The sequence below is a fragment of the Vipera ursinii genome, assembly GCF_947247035.1.
Source record: "Vipera ursinii genome assembly, chromosome: 11".
In the NCBI taxonomy this organism is placed as follows: Eukaryota; Metazoa; Chordata; class Lepidosauria; order Squamata; family Viperidae; genus Vipera; species Vipera ursinii.
The window spans coordinates 14,561,801-14,571,741 of record NC_139524.1 but is presented as its reverse complement, the minus strand read 5'-3'; the positions used below and the strand labels follow the sequence as shown (position 1 = coordinate 14,571,741).

The window sequence follows — 9,941 nt, the reverse complement described above, 5'->3', positions numbered from 1 at the left end:
GCCAAAACTGCCCAATTCCCATGGCTGGGAAACACTCTTGGCAGCTGCTGAAGAAAAAGTCCCACGGGCCAATTTTTTAAGTTCCCCCCCACACACACACACACACCATTCCATAAATGCACCAGCTATTTGCTCTCCAAGCATCCCCCCCCATTGAAAGAAAAGGATAGATAGATAGATAGATAGATAGATAGATAGATAGATAGATAGATAGATAGATAGATAGCTTTTTTTGTCATAGAACGCACCAGAACAGAGTTCTGGCACCTTTTTTTCAATGGATTTTGACAATTTGATGTTTGGTCCACGTGGACCTGAATCGCCCTGTCAAGTGTAGCAGGTTGGCGGCAAAATCATTAAAACGGGCTGCTTGCGTGTTAAGTCCGATACATGCGTACTTTGTCCGCGCTGGTTGTGATGGTACTGCTTGGCTTGTGGCACTGTTTGGCTTGTGATTGGTTGTGTGGTTGCACGCTAAATGCTTACTGCGGGCGGCGACCATTATGTTTCGTTACACACAACTGATTTACAAGATGTGAGTTCCAGCACCTTTTTTCTTACAAAGAAAGCACTGGATAGATAGATAGATAGATAGATAGATAGATAGATAGATAGATAGATAGATAGATAGATAGACAGACAGACAGACAGACCTTTATTGTCATTTTTTACTGTGAGCACAATGGCACACGTTAAAAATGAAATTTAGTTGCTTGCTCTCAAAATGTACACATACATAACACACATTTAAACATACTATGTACAACATATGTATAGACCTACACCATTACATATAAGTAACATATAAATATTAATCATTATCCATCTTGAATAGATAATGGAAGGATGAAGCTTTAGTGTTCACAATGTTAATAAAGGAGATTTTTGTGCCGGAGGGATCAGGACTGAGTCTTGGGGAAAGTTCAGCCAAATCACTTAGAAAGGTGGATTGCAAATTTTCATTTACATCATGAAGAAGTAGCATAACAATCTTGGGGAAGGCTAAAAGATCTCCAGTATTTCTGGTGATTCCTCCATAAAGCAGCCTGGCTGCAATATTCAATATTTTGAAATGAAATAAGGGGAGTTTCCTCCCAGCTTATAGTAATATACTTCAGAGAAACGGATTTCCCTTTCTCCATTTTTCCAAGTGGTGCTGAGTTTCTTGAACACAGAAGCACACTTCAACCATGTGTGCTTCTGCAGGGAAAAAAATGTGTTTGAATTCATTTTCCCTTTATTTCAATTGTTGTTGCTTCAGTCGCACAGTCAGCCAGATGTCCAGACTGGATTTGGCATTTTTGTCTACCTATTGAGTTCTTTCTAAGGCAGCATTTCCCAACCTTAGGAACTTGAAGATGCGTGGACTTCAACTCCCAGAATTCCCCAGCCAGCTATGCTGGCTGGGGAATTCTGGGAGTTGAAGTCCACGCATCTTCAAGTTCCTAAGGTTGGGAAACGCTGTTCTAAGGAACTGAGATGATTACTCCTCCTCCTCCTCTGTTCCTTTTCTTTCTTTCTTCTTTCTTCCTCCTCTTCTCCTCCTCCTTCCTTCTCCCTTCTCCCTTCTCTTTCATTCAGAGAGAGAGAGAGAGAGAGAAGAGAGAAGAGAGAGAGAGAGAGAAGAGAGAGAGAGAAGGGAGGCTGGTTGTGTGCCTCTCTCTGCTATCCGATTGAAGTCTTGCTCGACTTATCTGGCTTCTGTTGGCAACTTCAATTGGGGCCGAGGAGGGAGAGAAAGGAGCTGTCCGGGGCCAGAGGCGGACAATGGAAGGAGGACGGGGAAATAAATGAAAGGGGGAAGGAAGGAAGGAAGGAAGGAAGGAAGGAAGGAAGGAAGGAAGGAAGGAAGGAAGGAAGGATGGATGGATGGATTGGCCCTCCAACTTGGGGAACTTCCCTGGGCCGTGCGGGGCTCCCGGGCCGTCGCCAGCCATTGCTTCTCCCCGGGAGTCTGCCAAAAGGCTCGGCTAATCCAACCGAGGGGAGGGAAGCCGGAGCTGTCCTCCGGTGCCCCCCCCCCTTTTCCCAATTCGGTCCACTGTCTTGCCAGGGAACGGAGCGGCTCGGAGCTGGAGCGGGAGTGGGAAAGCGGGAGTGGGAAAGCAGCCCAGAGGCCGCCAAAAGCCGCCTCCAGCGGGGACGAGCAAGCCAAATCCTCTGGCTTGCGCCGCTCCGGGCGGGAAAGGAGGCGCCCTGCGGCCCGCAGGAGCCCCCAGAGGGTCGGCAAGAGAAGCGGCCCCGCCGGGAGGGGTGGGCGGGCTTCTTCGGATGGGCCGCTTTGCCGGGGTCTTGGGTGGACATTCGGCCTCCTGGGGTGGGGGGGGGGATAAAAGCGGAGCTGGGCGCGGAGGGGGGAAGGACCCAGGGCCCAGAGCTCGGCGCCTCTACCCGGACTCCGCATCGCCTGCCCTGGCTTTGCCTTCCACCCGCCGCCCTCCGTCCCTAAAGTAAGCCGAGGGGCGCGCCAGGCAAGGCGGGAAGCGGGGCGCCGGGCCGCCGGGATCGGGCTAGTTGCTGGCGACGACCTGGCGAGAGGAGGAGGAGGAGGATTGTGGGGTCTTTGGTGCTCTTGAAGCTGGGTGCTTTTCTTGCTGACGTTTCATGACCCAACTAGGTATCATCATCATCAGTGCTGGAAGGGGGGTAGGGTTTGGAGGAGGAGGAGGAGGAGGAGGAGGAGAAGAGGAGGAGAAGAAGAAGAAGAGGAGGAGGAGGAGGAGGAGAGGAGGAGGAGGAGGAAGAATAACTGCCTTGGCACTCGGACTGGCAAGCGCCTCTCCTCCTCCCCTCGCCCCCCCCGCGTTGAAAAGTTGCAAGGGAGGGAGGCAGGCTCCCGCTCCGCCCCACTTTGCCCCCTTCCCTCCCTCCCTCCCTCCCTCCCTCCTTCTTCCCTTCGGGCTGGCGAGGGGGGCAGCCCGACTTCTGCTGCCGCGCTTCTGTTTGCCTTGGCAAATGGGAACGGAGGCTGGGTCGGGGCGCTCCGGGCTGCCGGAGCCGGGAAATGAAGAAGCCGAACGGAGGGGAAGGAGCGGCGGGCAAGAGAGGAGGAAACAACCCGCTTTGGATTCGAAGCCGGTAGGTTTACACGTCAGAAGCGGCGGCGGGGGTGGTGGTGGTGGTGGTGGTTAGCAAGAAGATCGTGCCGCGGGGGGGGGGTGTCAGAGAGACAGGGAAATGGGGGGGTGGGGGGATTTCAAGAGGCCGCAGGAGGAGGAGGAGGAGGAGGAGGAGGAGAGGCCGGGAGGGGGGGGGTCTTGCTGGAGAGCTGTGTTGTGGTCCGGGGACGAGTCGGGGGGCTTTGCGGGAATTGGAAGGGGGAGGTGAAAGTGGGCGCCCGGTGCGGCGCAGAGGAGGAAGAGGAGGAAGCGGGCCAACGGGCCGCGGAGGCGGGAAGCCAGAGGAAGGGAGCGGGGCTTCGGGGCTGGTAGCAGCCGCCGCAGAGGGACGGGGTGAGCCGGGCGCTTGACTGGAGATTTGGCCCCTCCGGGGGTCTTCAAGGGACTGGTCGGCCTGGCCGCGCCGTGGGAACGAACCGAGAGGGTGAGCCTCTTCCTCCCCGCGAGCCTCGCTCCGGCTCGGGCAGCTTCGCCGCTACAACTTCGGCTCCGGCGCTTTGCTCGAGCGAGCAACCTGCGGGGATGGTGCGAGGGTTGTTGACGTGCAGAATCGGGACTCCGGATAGCAGGGAGCCGAGTTGGCGGGATTCTCCGCCTGCGATCCCCAGGAAGACGCCCCCCCTCCCGTCCCCTAACTCGGTTCCTCCGGGGTCCTTTCCTTGGGCGGGGGTGGCGTTGTATGAGACCCCTGTCATTTCCTCCTTCTCCTCCCTCCCCCACCCTCCCTTATTCGTTTCTGGAAAATCTGCATGGATTATCCAGCAGGTGTGTTTGATGTCTTTGGGGTCACGTTTCCGACCTATGGGCTAACATTGAATGTTATTGCTTGACATTTGGGAGGGTAGGGCGGGTGTGTGTGTGTGTGAGAGAGAGAGAGAGGAAACGGGTTAGGAGTTAAGTGAGTAGCTCTTTGGTTGGGCTGATGATCTCTGGGTGTCCCTTCCTGCAAACCAACCCATTCATTTACAGAAGACAGCCCCTCTCTCTCTCTCTCTCTCTCTCTCTCTCTCTCTCTCTCTCTCTCTCTCTCTCTCTCTCTCTCTCTCTCTCTCTCTCTCTCTCTCTCTCTCTCTCTCCCCTGGGGTCCCTGGGGTCTCCCCTCCCTCTTGGCAGCTGGAACGTTTCATAGGGCTCAACCAAAACAGAAGTGACATCCTTCCCACCCACTCCCCTCCCCTCCAAGGAAGAGGGGGAGCCAACCCAGCGGACAGAGCTGTTGCCCATAGGTCACTAGGGAAGGGAGGCCTAATTATCCACAGGTCCCAGAGATGGAGAGAGGCTGGCTCCCTACCTCAAAGCCTGGGGCATGAAAAGGGGTGTGAGCGGGCCGTAAGTCCCTCCCTCCCCAACCGGGATGACACTTGATCCTCATTTGCATAGGTGGGTCTCCTGTCCCACTTCACCCACCCTGCCAAGCGCTAAGTAAACTCTGAAAGATTAAATAGCTTCCCTTGCTGGATGCTGATTAAGAGGCAGCCCGGAATTGGGAGGTAGAAGGAGCTGTCCGTCAACCTTTCCATCAATTATAGACAGACGGAATCCCTTCTCTTCCCTTTACAGAATTGCTCTATAGGTCCCCCTTGGCCGCCCTGAGACAGTTGGATGGGCACCCCCAATTCTTGCAGGATAAATCCTGGGAGCCCCTAGTAATTCGCCTCCTTCAGTTTCTTTCCAAACGGTTTTGAACTTCGACCTTCCGTAAAAAGCAAAACGGAGAGGATATGTGACGCAGTGCGCTTCGGAGATTCTGGGGGACTCTCGTTTTAGTAATTTGGGGGTAAGTTGCAAGGTTGGGGGTGGGTGGGCTGAGTTGGGTTCAGTTAGTCCCAGCAACAGCCTTCCCTTTAAAACTAGCGAGTCACTATTTCCCCTCCCTCCGGTTGTGTGCAATAGTAGATAACCCACTGCCTTTGCTGCTGTGTAATTTCTGTTGGACGTGCATGAAATGAAATGTCAGCCTTGTGCAGTTGTGGTGCGCTCCGACATTGTATCAGATTTATGGAGGGGTGGCGGCAGAGGCAGAACCTAATTCAGAACAAGGCATAAAGGGAGATGTATTTATTTTTATTTCTGTGTACATCAGCAGTAAAAACAACTCGCTGGCTACAATCCATGGATAAATGCTGGGCTTTGAAGATTAACATTTCTGGAGAGTAACTATTGCTGTTGCCAATTTAGCTCCCCATCAAATCTATCCTAAAAGTTGCTCAAGCTGATGTTACCATTTCCAAAGTAATCCTTGGGGCTCGTTATATAAATGTTATTTGGCACTCCTTTTTAAAAAAAAAAAACAGCCAAAGCCAGGCTTTGCAAACTTTTTCAGAAGTTTTGTTAAAACCCTTTGCTGATCAAAACATAAGGCGGGCTATATTCAGAGGAGCTTATTGTTTGAGAATGTTGCTTTTTATTGCAATAATAATTCTGCAGTATTTCCATACAGCTGCGTGCAGGTTATCAAAGCGACCGATGATGCTCGCTGCTTTCTTGCTGAGGTGCGGGATTGTTTCCAAACCTATAGGATGATTTTAAAAAATAGCTTAGTTTTGAAAACATGTTCGAACAAGGTCTCTCTCAGACGTTATTGTATACACACAATAATGGAAGGGTGCCCCTTCATAGCTGTTGCATTACCTCTGTTTTGAAAGAGAACTAGTGTTTTTTTCGTTCTGCAGAAAATCCAGTAAATGATAACCATGTTTAATGTACTGAGTGAGAGGTGTTTTATATGCAGCTTGGCAGGTCCTGTGCAAACATTTATTCTGCCTCCAATAAATAGAAATTTACAGAGGTTGGCTATTTTTCCCCTCACCCTCTTGTCTGTCATAAACTTTAACTACATCACCGAATGCCTAACGGAAAGCGGAGCGGTAGAAATTCACTTGGAAAAATTTCAAGGCAAGAAAGCTGAAAGGGAAAGCTGGGAAATTTGTTTTAAACACCTTCATGCTTTAATTTATTATTTATTTATTTATTTAATTAGTTTTATATACCGCCCTATTCCCGAAGGACTCAGGGCGGTTTACAGGGCAAAGTTTAAAAAACAATATAAAAGTTAAAATAGAAATAGAATTAAAATAAATTAAATTAATTTAATGGGCAACTTTGGTTGCCATCATTGCCTTCCTACCCAAGCTCATCTGTACACTTCATGTCAATGTCACATCACCTCCTCAGCATACTTTGTGTGATGGAAGTGTCTCTGCCAGACAAACAGGCAATGCTCCGGACTGTTTCCGTTCCAATAGCTACCTCCCAGAATGCATTTTCCCCTTCCTATTGAGTCATGAGAGGACCATGGACATTCAGCTTGTCAGCCATTCAAGCTTTTTAGCTCTTATTTGGCTGTTGGTTCTCAGCTGTCATTCCAAGCAGCAAGTTCTCCTGTGATTGCTGATGTCAAAGCTTAGCACACAGTTCTCCTACCACAGGGGTCTTGAAACGTGGCCCTTTTATCACTTGTGGATTTCAACTCCCAGAATTCCTCAGCCAGCTGGCTCTAGGAGTTGAAGTCCACAAGTGATCAAAGGACCAAGTGTGAAGACCCCTGTCCTATCTATCGACTTTGAAAGCTGATGTATTTGTTAATACTTTCACATTTTTATGTAAAAAAAAGAGGCATCATACCGTGATGAAAGGGGGCCAAAGTGTGCAGACAAAGTGGGGAGGGGGCCAATAGTCCAATATTTGGGGAGGCGGGTATGGCTTTTATTCGTAGTGCTATTACTCTGATGCTTTGCATGTACATTAAGAGCTTCTGCACTTGTCTCTAATCACACTTGGCCAAATAAAGCCTGTTCTGTTCTGTTTATTGTTGTGAGTCACACAACAGTGCAAATCTTTTAAATCAATTTTAAATAAATTCAATCTTTGCACATATATTTTTTTTTAAAAAAATGTCATGTTGTTGTCACAGTTCCTACAAGTCAGCCTGAGTGATCTTGATTGGAGGCATGGTTTTGTTTGCAAGAGGATAGGCCTCAAGCCCAAATACAGCACTTAGAACTGGGTGCAAAAGATATGCATTAAGCATTTTCAGCCAGGATATTGGAGTTAAGTACCAGTACTGACAGTGCAAAAAAATCCATAACTGAGTTATTTCAGGTCAGTTGTTTTGTTGTGGCTACCGTATTGTTCCGGAGATGGGAGCAGCCTTCCTTTCTGATCTTCAATGTCTACTATACTCTTCGGTGTCAACCTGTACATGAATGCGCAGGTGGTCCTCAACTTACAACCTTTCATTTAGTGACTGTTTTAAATTACAACAGCACTTTAAAAGGTGATTTATGACTATTTTTTTAAAAAATAAGTCTTTATTTACATTCCGTGTTAAAAACACACCATACACCAACAAAGACAAAAAAAAAACACATTTACAATATACAGAAAACGAAGAAATCAAAAAATTGGAAACCATTTCAAAAAAATCAAATTATATCTACTTCTAAACTGACAATTACGGTATATTCCACTCACTAAATCTCTTATAACTATCCAACTCCAAAGCTTATCCATTAACAAAAGCTATATCACTTCATTTTTGACCAACCTCCAAGCCACCCTCATTTCTTTAATCTTTTATCCATCCAAATATACCATTTTTTCCATGATAGAAATGCTGGTGTCTCTTCTTTACCCTTCAACTTCTTGGTCAATGTGTCTGCTTCTGCACAATCAAGTATTCTCCTAATTATAGCTTCATCCGGCGGGGTATGATTTGCCTTCCAAAATTGAGCATACCCCATCCTCGCCGCCGTTTAAGATATGTAAAACCATGCTTACAACTATTTCAGCATTCCCCCATGTTGACGTGATCAGAATTTGCACGCTTGGCAACTAACATGTATTGGTGACGTTGCAGTGCTGACCCCGGGTTCAGGTGATCCTGTTTTGCGACTCTTTGACAAGCAAAGTCAATGGGAGAAGCCAGATTCATTTTACAACCATATTACTAACTTAACAACTGCAAACAACTCTGGCAAGGATGGTCATAAAATGGGGCAAAATTCACTTAACAACTGTCTCACTTAGCAACAGATGAAACCCAGGTTGGAACTTTCACTATGGAAGCCTTTAGTTTCCAACAATGGCAACTGAGAGAGACACGGATGCTGTGAAGGGACACCCTCCCATAACAAGGGATGTCCATCATCAGACCTGTACTGTATGAATTTATCAGATCTTGGGTGATAATAATGGGCATTGCAAAGCTCAACTGAGTTAAGGTTCATGATTAGCTATATCTTGATATTCTTCAGCTATTGTTAGAGACCCCACACGTCCACTTCACGGTCTGTTTCTGTTGCTCCCCTCTTGGAGGAGGTTTTGAAGTATTTATAGCAGAACTACTGGATTCTGTAACAGCTTTGTGCCTTATGTCATCTGTCTTGTAAATTCTCAAGATTGGGGTTTTTTTCACCATGTATATGTATACATTTTAACCAGACTGTGATGTTTCTCTGTATCATGTATGTGTGTGTATATGGGTATATGCATAATGGTTTTTTTTGAGAACTGAATGCAACAATATTTCATTTTAATGTATGCTGATTGATGTACATTTAAAGTGACAATAAAGTATTCTACTCTACTCTACTCTACTCCACTCCACTCCATTCCATTCCATTCATTGTGTTAAGCCATAGTGCAACTTCTTTGGTTTTAGCTTTGTGTGCACTTAGTGATGACGATTTAGAAGCCAGGGTTTCTGGGTCATAACCGCTTGTGGTTTATTTATGAAACCATTCTGAAGCACCCCATCTTTTAGAACATCTATGAATCCAGTTCTTGCGTAAGCAAATCTTGTCTATTGTTGAACAGGTGGTTTTTTTCCCCTCTTCTTAGCCCTGTTGTTGGTTAATTGTGTTGCAAAAATCCAAAATCTAATGTATCAGGAGACAGAAATAAAGTTTTGTGTCAAATCCATGAAAGCCAAATTTCTTAACTATTTTCCTTCCCCTAGACCAGGGGTCGGCAACCTCGGCTCTTTTATGACTCGTGGACTCCAACTCCCAGAATTCCTGAGCCAGCATAGCTGGCTCAGGAATTCTGGGAGTTGAAGTCCACGAGTCATAAAAGAGCCGAGGTTGCCGACCCCTGCCCTAGACTGCTAGATATTTAGTTTTTAAAATGACAGGATAAGAAGTAGATACATTGCTCTATTCCTTTCAATATCCAGTAAGGAACAATTGCCAGTTGAGCATGGATTCATTGTGGAAATTCTGAGAGCTTTATGCATGGCTAGATTTTGTTTTTGTTTGTTTGTTTGTTTGTAAATAAAATGTATTATCACCATTATGGCTTTGATCTGCAATTGCAAAGACTCAGAAAAGAAGGAAGGCTTCTTAATTACTAGTTTTGCTCCATTAAGAAACAAAGTGATTAGATATCTGCTCATTACATATATCTGTTAATTCTAGCCTAGAATGTCAACATGACTTTTCCCAGTTGTAGAAATTAAGAAAATTCCCCAGAAGCAGTTGTGGAGTTTGTGGACAGGAGAGCATTTATTATGGTGAAGTCTTTGTTAATTTTTTTGGTCTTTAAAATCTGGCGTCCAAATTAAATCATCCCAATTGTTGATTCTGTCCAAACTGCTGAGAGGACAGTTGATCTGTTTCTTTGCTTCCCATAAGCTGCTCCAGTTGCCTAAAATCCATCTCAGCTGTTTTATGAAGTTGTTACTCTGCTTGGTGAGTAATGCCAACTTCAGGCTAAAAAGAAAATATGTTGAGATGTTTGTTCCCACGTCCCACGGAAACAAAAGTGAGTGGAAAAATCACATTATAAACCTTATCTGTTTTTCAGCCCATCTCTCTGTACATT

At 46.7% G+C, this 9,941-nt stretch overlaps 1 protein-coding gene across 11 annotated transcripts in view; it reads left to right on the top strand.

Moving 5' to 3' along the window:
* The first annotated feature begins 2,889 nt into the window (after positions 1-2,889).
* SEMA6D (semaphorin 6D) overlaps positions 2,890-9,941 on the top strand; it is a 58,409-nt gene continuing 51,357 nt past the window's right edge. For all 11 annotated transcript variants that reach the window (XM_083371548.1, XM_083371556.1, XM_083371551.1 and 8 more), the window contains exon 1: positions 2,890-3,078. The gene's annotated coding sequence lies outside the window, so the exon portion shown is untranslated. The remainder of the gene's footprint in view (positions 3,079-9,941) is intronic.